Genomic DNA, 12,185 nt, shown 5'->3' with positions numbered 1-12,185 from the left:
CTAAGGGCTAGGCAGTGATGGAATCTAAATGGTGGATCAGTAGCAAATTTTGCTGTTTTGTTGTAGCAGATTGATAGTTTGTTTAAGTCTCCTTTATTTAGATTGGTTATGACAGGGGAGGCATAGGGAGGCATACAAAAGAGTGGAGAGAAGGTGGATTCTTGCAGCAGTAACTTTACTTTCAGATGTTAGGTAATTTTTGCATCTACAGAGGGTACCTAGCTTTTTGTGCATATGTTTGGCAAATTTCATATTGTGGTCTATGATTATGCCTAGAAGTTTAGTATGGGTCACGGGTGTGATGGAGGTGTTGTCACAAAAAGTAATTTGAAAAGATGGAATTGAGTCAGTAGCCTTACAGGTGGTGGAACAACATTAGCTGAGTTTTTTTAGGGTTAAGAATAAGTTGAGAGTTGGAAAGCCATTTTTCTATTTCAGAGAAGGATTGTTGACTAATATTTGTAATTCTTGGATTGTTGGGGCAGAGCATATTAAGGTAGAATAATCAGCATGTTGGATTAGTTTGGCATGGAGTGTAGCTTTGTTTAGGTTATTAGTGAATATAGAGAAGAGCAGGGGCACTAGTATAGATCCTTGAGGGACACCTAAATTCACGGGGAGAAGAGGGTTCATAGGTTCATAGATTAGTACTAGGCTAACTGCCCTTGCGAGCCATTTTAAGCCTAGCCAATCATCCCCTGTGAGATTCAAACCCTGTACCTTATGTTTGTAAGGCAAACACCTTAACGATTAGGCCACCCTCCCAAGGTTGTTGATGGTTTGAAAGATAATCTTTAACAAATATAGTGTTGAGCAATGCATTTTCAGGTCTGATAGTGCCATAAAAAGTTTGGAATGGGAAATTGTGTCAAAGGCTTTGGATAAATCTAAGACATTGGAAGAGACAAGATTCCCTTAATTACATTGTTGATTTATGGTGTTGGAGAAACTAATAAGAGCAGTAGTGGTACTATGGTTTGGGCGGAAACCGTGTTATGTTTCAGAAAGGAGATTATTTGTTAGTAAGTAGTAAAGTGTTTGGGAATGGAAGCATTTCTCAGGGATTTTAGAGAGGGGGGATAGAATGGCAATAGGAGAGTGCTTTAGCAGCAATTTTAAGGTGTTCACCTGGGCGTCTATCAGCTGCAAGAGCTGTAGGTTTTAGTTTTGTTGGATGTTTATAAATAGTAGTAGTTGATACTGGATGTAGAGAAAAATTTTGATCATGGGTAGGTGTTTGGGAGAAATCATGAGTAGGAGGGGAGGTGGAATTAATCAGTTTTTGAATAGAGTTAAAGTATTCATTAAATTCTGTAACAATGTCGGATGTGGAGTTGTCAATATTGGGAGGTGGAGTGGAAGTTTTCACAGGCTAAAGAATTTTATTTATGGCAGCCCAGAATTGTTTTGGATCAGACTTGTGTTTGGTTTGTATATCAGAGTAGTGGTTAAATTTGTCAGTTCATATTTGTTTTTTAGATTTATTTCTTAGCTCTTGGAATTTTTGCCTGCTTAGGCAAGTTTTGTTTTGTCGCCAAGTTTCCCAAGCTTTGTCTCTCTGTTTTAGAAGTTGCCGGGTAGTTTTGGTTAGCCAAGGAGCATAACTGTACTTAGTTCTTATAATTTTAGTGGGCAAGCTGGTTTAGTATGTTTAGGAAAGTAGAGTTAAAGTAGTCCGCTGCTTTGTCTACAGTTAGATGTAGTAGAGGTAACCAGTTACAGTGATTCAAAGTAGTACTGAAGTCCAGGACTGCTGAAGGGTAGAGTTCTTAGTGGGTTTCAAATGTTATCTTATAACAAAAGTAGGTTAATGGTCGCTGAGGCAATCCGGTAGTGTCCCCAGATTTATAGGGTTGAGTTTGTCGATTGGTGAGAATCCAATCTAGAATAGATTTTTTCTTGAAGGATTTATCAAATCTGGTTAGGGATAGTATTAGTTAAGTAAAACCATGTAGGATAATGTGAGTGGTGGGGGGGTGCATGAGGACTAGTTAGTATTAACATCTTCTAGTAAAAGTGCTTCATGGGGAAGATTGTGAGTAGATCAGTGAAGAATTGCTTCTAAAGTTTCAATTTTATTAGCACCAGGGGGAATATATGTGCCAATTAAATTTAGTTGCTTTTGAGCTTTGAGTTTTGAGTTTTACTTTTGTAAAAAGGATCTCTGCATTATAGAATGTAGGAGGAGTAATGCTTTTGATGTCAAATATAAGATTGTTTTTGCACAGGATAGCAATCCCACCACTATGTTTGGATATCCTGTCTCTCCTGAGTAGATTATACCCATGCGTAGAATTTCTTTGTCATTTATATGTGGTTTGAGCCAGGTTTCTGTGAGTAGGACAGTATCAGGGAGTATATGGACAAGGTTACATGAAGTTCTTCAATTTTATTTACTACACTTTTTATATTGATATTAAGTATTAGAATGTCAGTCGTACCACTTTGGAAGGGTAATGTAGTAGAAGGTTGGAATGGGCGGGGTTATAGGTCCAATTGCAGGACCAGGATTAGGGTCAGTGTCCTAGCTGGTAAGTAGCTGAGATGCAATGTATAGTATGGTGTTTATATATTTAGATACATGGACTTGAATTGAGATATGACATTTGGCACTATAGGAAGTAAGGTGTGGTGGGGCTAAGTGGTGCTAAAGCAAATTAGAGGATCTTGAGAAGAGTGGAGAGAAAAAAGCTTCTTGTTTTGGGAGAGTAAGTGTGGTGGGTGACCAAGAAATTAAGGTGGAGCCAGTATTAGTATGATATGAAATAATGCGAGCTGTAAGAGTGTAGTGATTAATAAAGAAAGAATTTTTGTCCTATGCATTGTAATAAAAAGTCCTGCCATCATTACCTTATTGAAAATAAATATTATATATATATATATATATATATATATATATATATATATATATATATATACACACACACACATATATGTATATATAAATATATATGCTATAATGTATGTATACACTCTCTCTCTGTATGTATATATATATAATATATATAAACCAGTGACAAGTGGAGTACCACAGGGTTCAGTCCTGGGACCTCTCCTGTTTGGTATCTACTTCTCTGAAGTACAGGCTAACACAGAAGGCCTCTGGCTAACAAAGTTCGCAGATGAAAGCAAACTAGGAGCCACAGTCGAGTCCCCAAATGATGTGGACATCCTACAGAAGGGCCACACTGAGACAGATGCCTGGTGTCAGAGGCATGGCCTCAAGCTCAATGCCAAAAAGTGCATTGTCATCCCCTTTGGTAAAAACTCTGTACCCATGAACTACCACATAAATGGCAGTCTACTTAACGCCGAATGTGTGGTAAGAGACCTTGGGACCCAGGTGGACAGTAGTCTCTTCTTTGGTAATCACATCGCCACAGTAGTCAGGAAATGCTTCTATGTGGTTCACCTCATCATAAAGGGTTCTCATCCAGGAAAAAAGAGGTCATTATTCCCCTCTGCTCGGCACTCATTAGACCCATTATAGAGTACAACTCCCTGTTTGGAATGTACCACACAAGACATCTGCAGCAGCTGGAAAGGCCACAGAAGTACCTCACAGAGAGGATTACTGGCCTCAAACAGATGCCCTACACTGACCGTCTCAAAAAACTCCAGCTTTACTCTGTAGCATATCGCCTACTCCGAGGAGATCTCTACCTAACATGTAAAGCTATGTTAAACCCAGAGCTGTTGGACATGCTACATCTAAAGAAATCCCAATCCCTCCAAGCTACATGCTCTCGGAACCTAAACATTGTCAAAACAATAAACAGAACATACTGAGGGATAGATTCGTGTCCCAGAGACTTCCTATACTCTAGAACAAGCTACCCATGTATGTCAAGCAAAGTTCCTCATTAGCACTCTTAAAGAAAAATCTTGATGAGTGGATGGGAAATGGGAAATACACCCTGGGGATCACTTCTGTGGCTCCGCTTGACAGGAGCACAGGAAATTAATTTTCTTGGGTGGCGTAACCCAGGGAACCTTGTTGGCTAGGCTTACTTAGGCCCTTGGGCCGATAGCCTAGTACCTACCTATGAACCTATATATATTTTATTTTTATATATATATATATATATATATATATATATATATATATATATATATATATATATATATATACACATATATATATATATATATATACACATATATATATATATATATATATATTAGCACACACATACATAGGCACCCTTTACAGACACACACACACACACACACACACACACACACACATATGTATATATATATTCTACTTTCAGATTACAAAGGTAATTTTCAGAATAACTGCAGTTGTAGTATTCTAACCTCACAGAATGCCCAGAACTAAGAATAAATGATAACATCTACTCTGACCCAGAGCTCATAGTGAGTCTACTAGCGGATAAATATCTCTGTTATCACACCTTTCTATCCCAACATTTGCAAGTACAACATATTTTTATGCAGATTGCCACAAGTCTCCCCATATCAAAGTTGATAAGGCACTATGCAACGCCAGAACACTGCTTTTCTTGTGCCAGATTACATAGCCAGGTGCCTAATGGCCAACTGGAAACAGGACGTGTCAAGACCTCTACACAGGCTATCCAATATTAGCCTCAAAACAAGCTTTGTGTCTGAGGAATAACGGACATAAACAGCCCTCACCCCTGCACAAGATTGGGACGTGAAATGACACTGGTAAATGTAGACTCACAAGTCTGATGAGCCTAATCTGTAAGGGTATGCAAAGGATCATTATGGAAATAGTAAACAGGGACGTACTCAACTCAAGCCATTTCTGTTTTTTTTTTTTTTTTTTTTTTTTTTTTTTTTTTTTTACATGGACATATCCTCTCTTCTTAAACAGCTTGACTTCTTCAAAAAAGTTATTGATGGATGCCAGAAACTCTTTACACCCAAGATGTCTAAATCTTGCTAAGGCATGTGTAATGTTCCACAATGAGGTATTGTTAATAAGCTCTCTTAGCTAAATATTAATCCCTGATGTTCATCGTGCATACAGCTGCAGTCATAACAGATGGGTTTTCCTGCCGTCAGGCGGGTCCTTGGTCGGCCGAATTCCAAAGTCTAGGTCCGGCGTCGGTTGTCGTCGCTTCTTCCCTGACATCAGTGCGACGGGTATAAAAGAACCAGCCGACGCCATTTTCTTCAGTCTTTCTTGCCGCGCGGTGCCCGAAGCAGTTCGCAAGTGCCGGTCGGCCAGCTCCTGAGATTACGAATATTTTGCAACCGAAGTCTTCTTGAAAGCTAAGTACCCCGTTGGGGAAACTTTTCTTGCCTCAGACCGATGTCAGACAAAGTTAATAATTGCATTTCATGTGGGAAGCAAATACCGCATAAGGATTTTCATTCCCTCTGCATTCCTTGTTTAGGCCCAGACCACGACGTCTTGGCCTGTCATTTTTGTGCTACATTCAACAGACGCACCATTAAGCATCGGGCGGAGTTCGCCCAACACTATTTTGGCAAAAAATATGTCGTCGGATACTCCGACTCCAGTTTTGAGTAAAAGACGCAAAGATAAGGACCGACATACGAGGTCCGTGGCTTCTACCGACACCACGCCAAAGCCGACTACAGGTGGTCGAGTTCTTAGTGAGGCACCTACGCAGCCCCTGACTACTGACGACACTTCATTGGCGCTGTCTACTGTACCCGAGGTTTAGACAGGTCTGCCACCTCTCAAGGTGTCTTCAGGCCTTCCTCTTCTTTTTCCATCAAGGCTTTCACTAAGTCTAAAGCAGCCATGCATACTAAGAGACAAGCTCCACAGGGCCCTTCTCAAGGCCCCATGCCTAAAAAGCAGATGCTCAAAATGGCTGAGGATTTGATTACTCTTATCAGGGGTTCTCAACCCCCCTCTGACAAAAGGCCCAGAGTGGAGGAAGAATCCCCTCCTCGGACCAGGCCTCCATTATTTCAGAGCATTCTGATGACCAGGAACATTCATACTCCCCTTTTGAAGATTCTGATGCAGAGGAGTCCATTCCCTCTGTCTCCCCTGAGGATTACTCTTTTGGGAAACCTTGCATACCTTGAGGGAACACTTCCACTGGGAAGGCCAAGAGTACTCAGACTCCAAGAAAAGGCTTAGGGATTTTCTCTTGCTCCCTCAGCACAGGCCTCTGGCTATACCTCCTGTCTTAGACATTCTAGATGATGTGTATTCGGAGGCCTGCCTTAACCCAGACTCTTTACCTCCAGCCCCAGTCAAGCCTGACAGGTATTACCGGGTTCCTGACTCACACCAATTCCTATACAAAAGCCATGCGGCTGACCCAGAAACTATCTCACAAGGCCCCAAGGGAATTAAGGCCTCCACTGCTAAAAATCCATTACCTTCAGAGAGAGATTCCAGAGCTTTAGAAAGGTGGGGGGGAAAGGTATACACCTCGGCCACCTTAACCATGAGGGCATTAAACTGCCAGTTCCATATGTTAAAGTACCAACAGTTTCTGTTCTCACAGTTGAGAAGCAAAATGTCACAACCTGAACAACCAGACTTGAAGGAGTTGCAGGATTTGATGCATAGTGCAGAACAAGTGGGTAAACATACCTTGCAATGTGGTTTTGATGCTTTAGAGGCCTCATGTAGAGCTGCTGTTACAGGATCAGTCATATGTAGACATGCCTGGCTCAAAGAGCAAACCTTACCAGATCATGTCAAAGCTAAATTACTAGATGCCCCTCTGCAAAAAGATGTATTATTTGGTGTTAAAGCTGAGGAGGTATTAAAGAAAACGGAGGAAAAGGCTAAATCATTGCAAACAGTGAAAGATTTCCTACAGGTACAACCTCCACGTTTCAGTAGAAGTTGGCCTTCCAAAAATTGGTCCTTTCCAGCCACGGACAGACCCCAAAGAGGTGGATACAGGCGCCCGAGGGGCAGAGGGCAATATCAAGGATTGTTTAGAGGCAGACAATGGCAAGCTCCTACACAAAGAGGTGGTGAGGATAGTTCACAGCCATTCAGAAAGCAGACGCAATGACTTTCCCCTTTGCATGCCAAGCAAGGCTCAAATGGCAGCACCTTTAGATGGAAAACTGGCATTATTTTCAAAAAATTGGCATATTGTCACAAAAGACAAATGGATCCTGGACATTATAAACAGAGGCTACAGATTCCATTTTCACACCCTTCCAAAAATGAGAGGCATGCCAAACCTGCCACACAGTCAAAGGGCAGAGGCACAAAAACAAATTTCAGATCTCATGGACATGAAAGCTATTCAAGAGGTACCTACACAAGAACAAGGTCAAGGTTTTTACTCCAGACTATTCCTGGTACCAAGGAAGGGAAAAGATTGGAGACCTATTTTGGACCTATCCATCCTAAACACATTTTTACGCGTGCCAAAATTCAAGATGCTCACATTACAGCAGCTTCTTCCCATGCTGGGCAAGGAGGCTTGGCTGGTAACATTGGACCTCAAGGAGGCATACCTGCATGTCCCAATCAGACAAGATTGCAGAAGATGAAACAACAGCACCCTGGAACACGATATAAAAAAGCAACAACCACAAGTTCCACCGAAAAATTTAATAAAAAGCTTAGGTTATCTCAGATTTCTTGCAGGTTCAACCCATTATCAATTCTCTGCATTGCCCTTTGGCTTATATACTGCGCCCAGAGTATTCACGAAATGCCTGGCATCAGTAATTGCCTACTGCAGACTTCAAGGGATACAAATATACCCATATTTGGACGACTGCCTGATCCAAGCGGACAGCAAGCACATACTTCTGAAACATCTTGTTTTTGTAATAATGTTGTTGAATTCTCTGGGATACACAGTCAACAAAAAGAAATCAAGGCCAATACCCTCTCAAACAATAATTTTCCTGGGTGCCAACTTGGACACAAACACTCAGATGGCCTACCTCACGCCAGAGAAACAGGGGCATCTAACTCAATACTTCAGAAAACTAGCAAATTTCACCAGGCTGACTGCAAGGAAAATCCTGCAGACTCTGGGATTCATGGCATCTTGCATCCTACTAATCCCATGTGCAAAGCTGCATATGAGGAAACTTCAATGGTACCTGAAAAACCTATGGTCTCAACACAGCCACAGTTTGGAAACAATAATACCACTGATTCCATGTCTTCAAAAGGAATTTCTGTGGTGGGCTCAAGCATGCCAAAGAAACACAGGTCTCCCATTCTGCAAGCCTCAAGCAAATCAAGTAATCACAACAGACGCCTCGGACTACGCCTGGGGCGACATGACAGATCGGTGCATTCAGGGCAAATGGTCCCAAAAAGAAAAGCACCTACACATCAATCAAAAGGAAATGCTAGCAGTAATAAATGCTATTATAGCTTTCAAAAACCTTCTGCATCCAGGTCAACTATTGATAAGGACAGACAACACCACAGTAATGTGGTACATAAACAAACAGGGGGGAACCCATTCATACCCCCTATGCAGGCTAGCCATGTCTCTTTGGAACATGGCTCTGGAATTACAAATCGAACTTCAAGCACAGTACTTGCCAGGCAAGGAAAACACGCTGGCAGACAACCTAAGCAGAAATATGACAGATCCACATGAATGGAAGTTGCATCCTTAAGTTTTTGCAGAGATAATTCAAGCATGGGGGGAAGGCCAGACATAGATCTCTTTGCCTCCCACAAAAATCACCAATTGGCAAAATTCTGCTCAAGGACCTTTCATCCACAGGCCTGGAGAGTGGACGCACTCTCTTTCAGTTGGACAACAATGACAGTTTATGCCTTTCCACCTTTTCCTCTGCTGCCCAAAGTTCTATTAAAAACCAGAGCAGACAGACCAAAGATGATTCTCATTGCTCCAGACTGGCCAAAACAACACTGGTACCCACTCCTGAGGAGCCTGACGCATTCCCCACCATGGATCATACCTCTAATGCCTCTTCTTCTGACTCAGCACAACTTCAAAACTCTTCACAGTCAGCTGAAAACACTCAATCTGGCTGAATGGAAGATACCTTAACTTCACAACAGACCCTACTCTCCAAGGAGGCGCAGGATGTCATTTTGGAGGCCAGAAGGCCTTCTAAAAGAAAAGCTTACTCCGCAAAATGGAAACGGTTTTGTGCCTGGAATGAGAAAAAGGGCCAGAATCCTGGAATACTGAATTTACCTCAAATATTATAGTATCTAGCTGAGATGCTAAGCAGTGGACTTTCATTTTCCTCCATCAAAATCCATGCCTCAGCCATTTCTGCAGAATACAACACTGATCCTCCTTTATTCTCCCACCCCCTCTTAAGACAGTTCCTCAGAGGGGCTAAGAATATAAAACCCCCAAGGAAACAACCAGTACCTGCTTGGGACCTCAATTTCATTCTAGAAAAACTGACCTTGCCTCCTTTTGAGCCAGCTGCCTCAACAGAACTGCAATATTTGTCCTGGAAAACAGTCTTCCTTCTGCCTATCACCTCAGCTCGCAGGGTATCGGAACTACAAGCCCTCATGGCTGTGCAGCCTTTCATCATTTTCCATCAGGACAGAGTTTCCTTACGAACCAATCCGTCCTTTATGCCAAAGGTGGTATCCAGGGTAGCTTTGAATCAGGCTATCCACTTACCTACCTTTTACCCTAATCCTCAAAACAAAGGGGAGAGACTACTACATTCCTTGGACATCCACAGACAGCTGCGTTATTATTTGGACAGAACAAAGCCTTTCAGAAAATCAGAGCAACTCTTTGTGTCCTATGCTACAGAAGCTCAAGGGAAACCAATTTCCAAACAGACAGTCTCAAAATGGATAGCCCACTGCATACGCTTTTGTTACTCTTTTCATGGTAAAACTGTACCTGCAGGTATCAGATCTCACTCCACAAGAGTCACAGCTACCTATACAGCTTTCCTCAGAGGGGTTCCTACCAAAGATGTTTTGGAAGCAGCCACTTGGAGTTCTGTGCATACCTTCGCCAAGCACTATCACCTACCATTATACTCCAAAACCAGAGCAGGCTTTGCCACTGCAGTCTTGCAGGGCATCCTGGCTCCTCCTAGTTCCACCTAGTGCCTACCACCCCTTTTTTAGCTTTGGGATTCTACCCATCTGTTATAACTGCAGCTGTATGCACGTTGAACATAGTACAGTTTTGTACCTACCATAAATGTAGATGTTCGAGTGCTAATACAGCTGCAGTCCAGGTTTCCCTCCCTCCTTCCCCTCTTGGGACAGGCCTATTGGCTAACACCTCCTCATACAACCTGATTGGGGTATTCATTTATGGTGTATTTGCTTGCAACTACTGTTTTTTGATTATATTGCATTACATTATTACATAAATTTATGTATTGCCTTCCTTCTGGGGGCACCTAACATCTGGGGCAAGAAAAACTGAAGAAAATGGCGTCGGCTGGTTCTTTTATACCCCTGTCGCACTGACATCAGGGAAGAAGCGACGACAACCGACGCCGGACCTAGACTTTGGAATTCGGCAGACCGAGGACCCGCCTGACGGCAGGAAAACCCATCTGTTATGACTGCAGCTGTATTAGCACTCGAACATCTACATTTATGGTAGGTACAAAACTGTACTTTTGACTTGATGGATTGTAAATTGGATCTTAATTTCAATACTAGGACATTGGTGTGGGGGTATCCATCTCCTCAAAAAAAAAAGAAAAAACTGTCACCAGTGGTGTACTGCAGGGTGCAGAAGTTGGGGTAATTTTCTTTGGCATTTATCAGAGGTCAGATAAAGTGTTAAAGGGTTCTGGCTCTCCACTGGACACCAAAATTCCCCAAGAAGCTGTTTTCAAAAAAAATTGCTGGCATAACCATAGAATTAAAAACAAAAAATAGTGTGTAGTAGCATCCCTCAACAAGCATTAGATCAACTACAGTTATATTGATGACACACCACTGAAAATTGATCCACTTGTTCGGTATCTCTGAACCTATGCATACAGTGAAGTGGCCTTCGATCACCATATATCCACTTCTGCAGTATAGTATTTGTTTTCATTAAATATGTTATTAGTGATGGCATGGCGCATACACGTGTGATCATTCCACTGTATTCAGCACTTATTAGACCAGTCATTGAGTGTAATGCCCCCTTGGCATGTTGTTCAAACACTTGCCACAAATTGCATGCCCACAGCTCTTTATATACAGTTAAAGCAATGATCTAAACCATCAGAACTACACCACACTTATTGCCTGAAAGTCTGGTCCTGATCTCAGTGTCATACTGTTGGCTGCAGGTGAACATTGCCCTTGGATACAGACTACACACATCCTGTCTGCACAAACCTGTGGTGCAAGTACAGTGCTGGGCTAAATACCAAATATAAAATGTTGGCGTGAGAGAGAGATATCTATCTCAGAGAATGACACTTCTACAGAATGCTATTAAACTTTTCCATAAAACAAGCTGTTCTGCTAAATGATGCACAGTTGAAAGTGTTAAAGTGATAAGGTACCCAAAAGAGGCAGAGGTACTCAGTGTAAAAGCAGATAGTAAAATTCAAAAGCAAGGAAAACGTTAATCCAGACTGCTACAAAATGTAATGTCTTAGACTTGCCTTACAGTATCCCTATCTGCTGACAAGTCCACAGAATTGGTGTTCATGATTCCTGCTTGATCTACTGCTATTTAATTGTACAGGCAGACGCATATGGTGGTGGGGATTACCATCCTATGTATGTCAGTGACCTTTTCAGAAAGGAGACTTTAAAACCAAGATGACAGAATATTTTTCTACACTATGTAAACAGAAGATGCAGTCCATCTTGTTTAATTTAGTAATATTTACAAATCCGATATGAGGATGGTCAACATGTGGCACCAAGTAAATGTGCTAGTTCTACAGAGTACTAGTAGTCACATGGCTCAGAATGTGGTCAACTGTAATAAGTTCACACCACTGTGTATATTACTGCATCGGTGATGCTAGACATAGTCTTTTAGGTAACCCTGGGCATAAGTGTGTGTGTAGGTGTAGGAGGCTGAAGTAAGAATAAGGACCTGTATCCCTTCAGGAGGGTATATGCTTAATAAAAAGACTCAGTAAGCAAAAAAGGCATAACTGTTCATTCAGCATAAATAATCAATTTAGAGAAAAACGTTCATTATCGAGTGATCCAGCTAAATTAATTTGAACACATACAAATTCTACATGCATTTTAAGTAGTACTAATCTCTTATTAATAGTCCCTA

General features: G+C 41.6%; 1 protein-coding gene across 1 annotated transcript in view; it reads left to right on the top strand.

Moving 5' to 3' along the window:
* CACUL1 (CDK2 associated cullin domain 1) overlaps window positions 1–12,185 on the top strand; it is a 921,069-nt gene that overhangs the window by 70,282 nt on the left and 838,602 nt on the right. The gene's annotated exons all lie outside the window — the stretch shown is intronic.

Source organism: Protopterus annectens, chromosome 14.part0 (genome assembly GCF_019279795.1).
Source record: "Protopterus annectens isolate FY-2018-M chromosome 14.part0, PAN1.0, whole genome shotgun sequence".
NCBI classification, from domain to species: Eukaryota; Metazoa; Chordata; order Ceratodontiformes; family Protopteridae; genus Protopterus; species Protopterus annectens.
The sequence above is the reverse complement of the archived record's forward strand: the minus strand, read 5'-3'. Positions and strand labels throughout refer to the sequence as shown.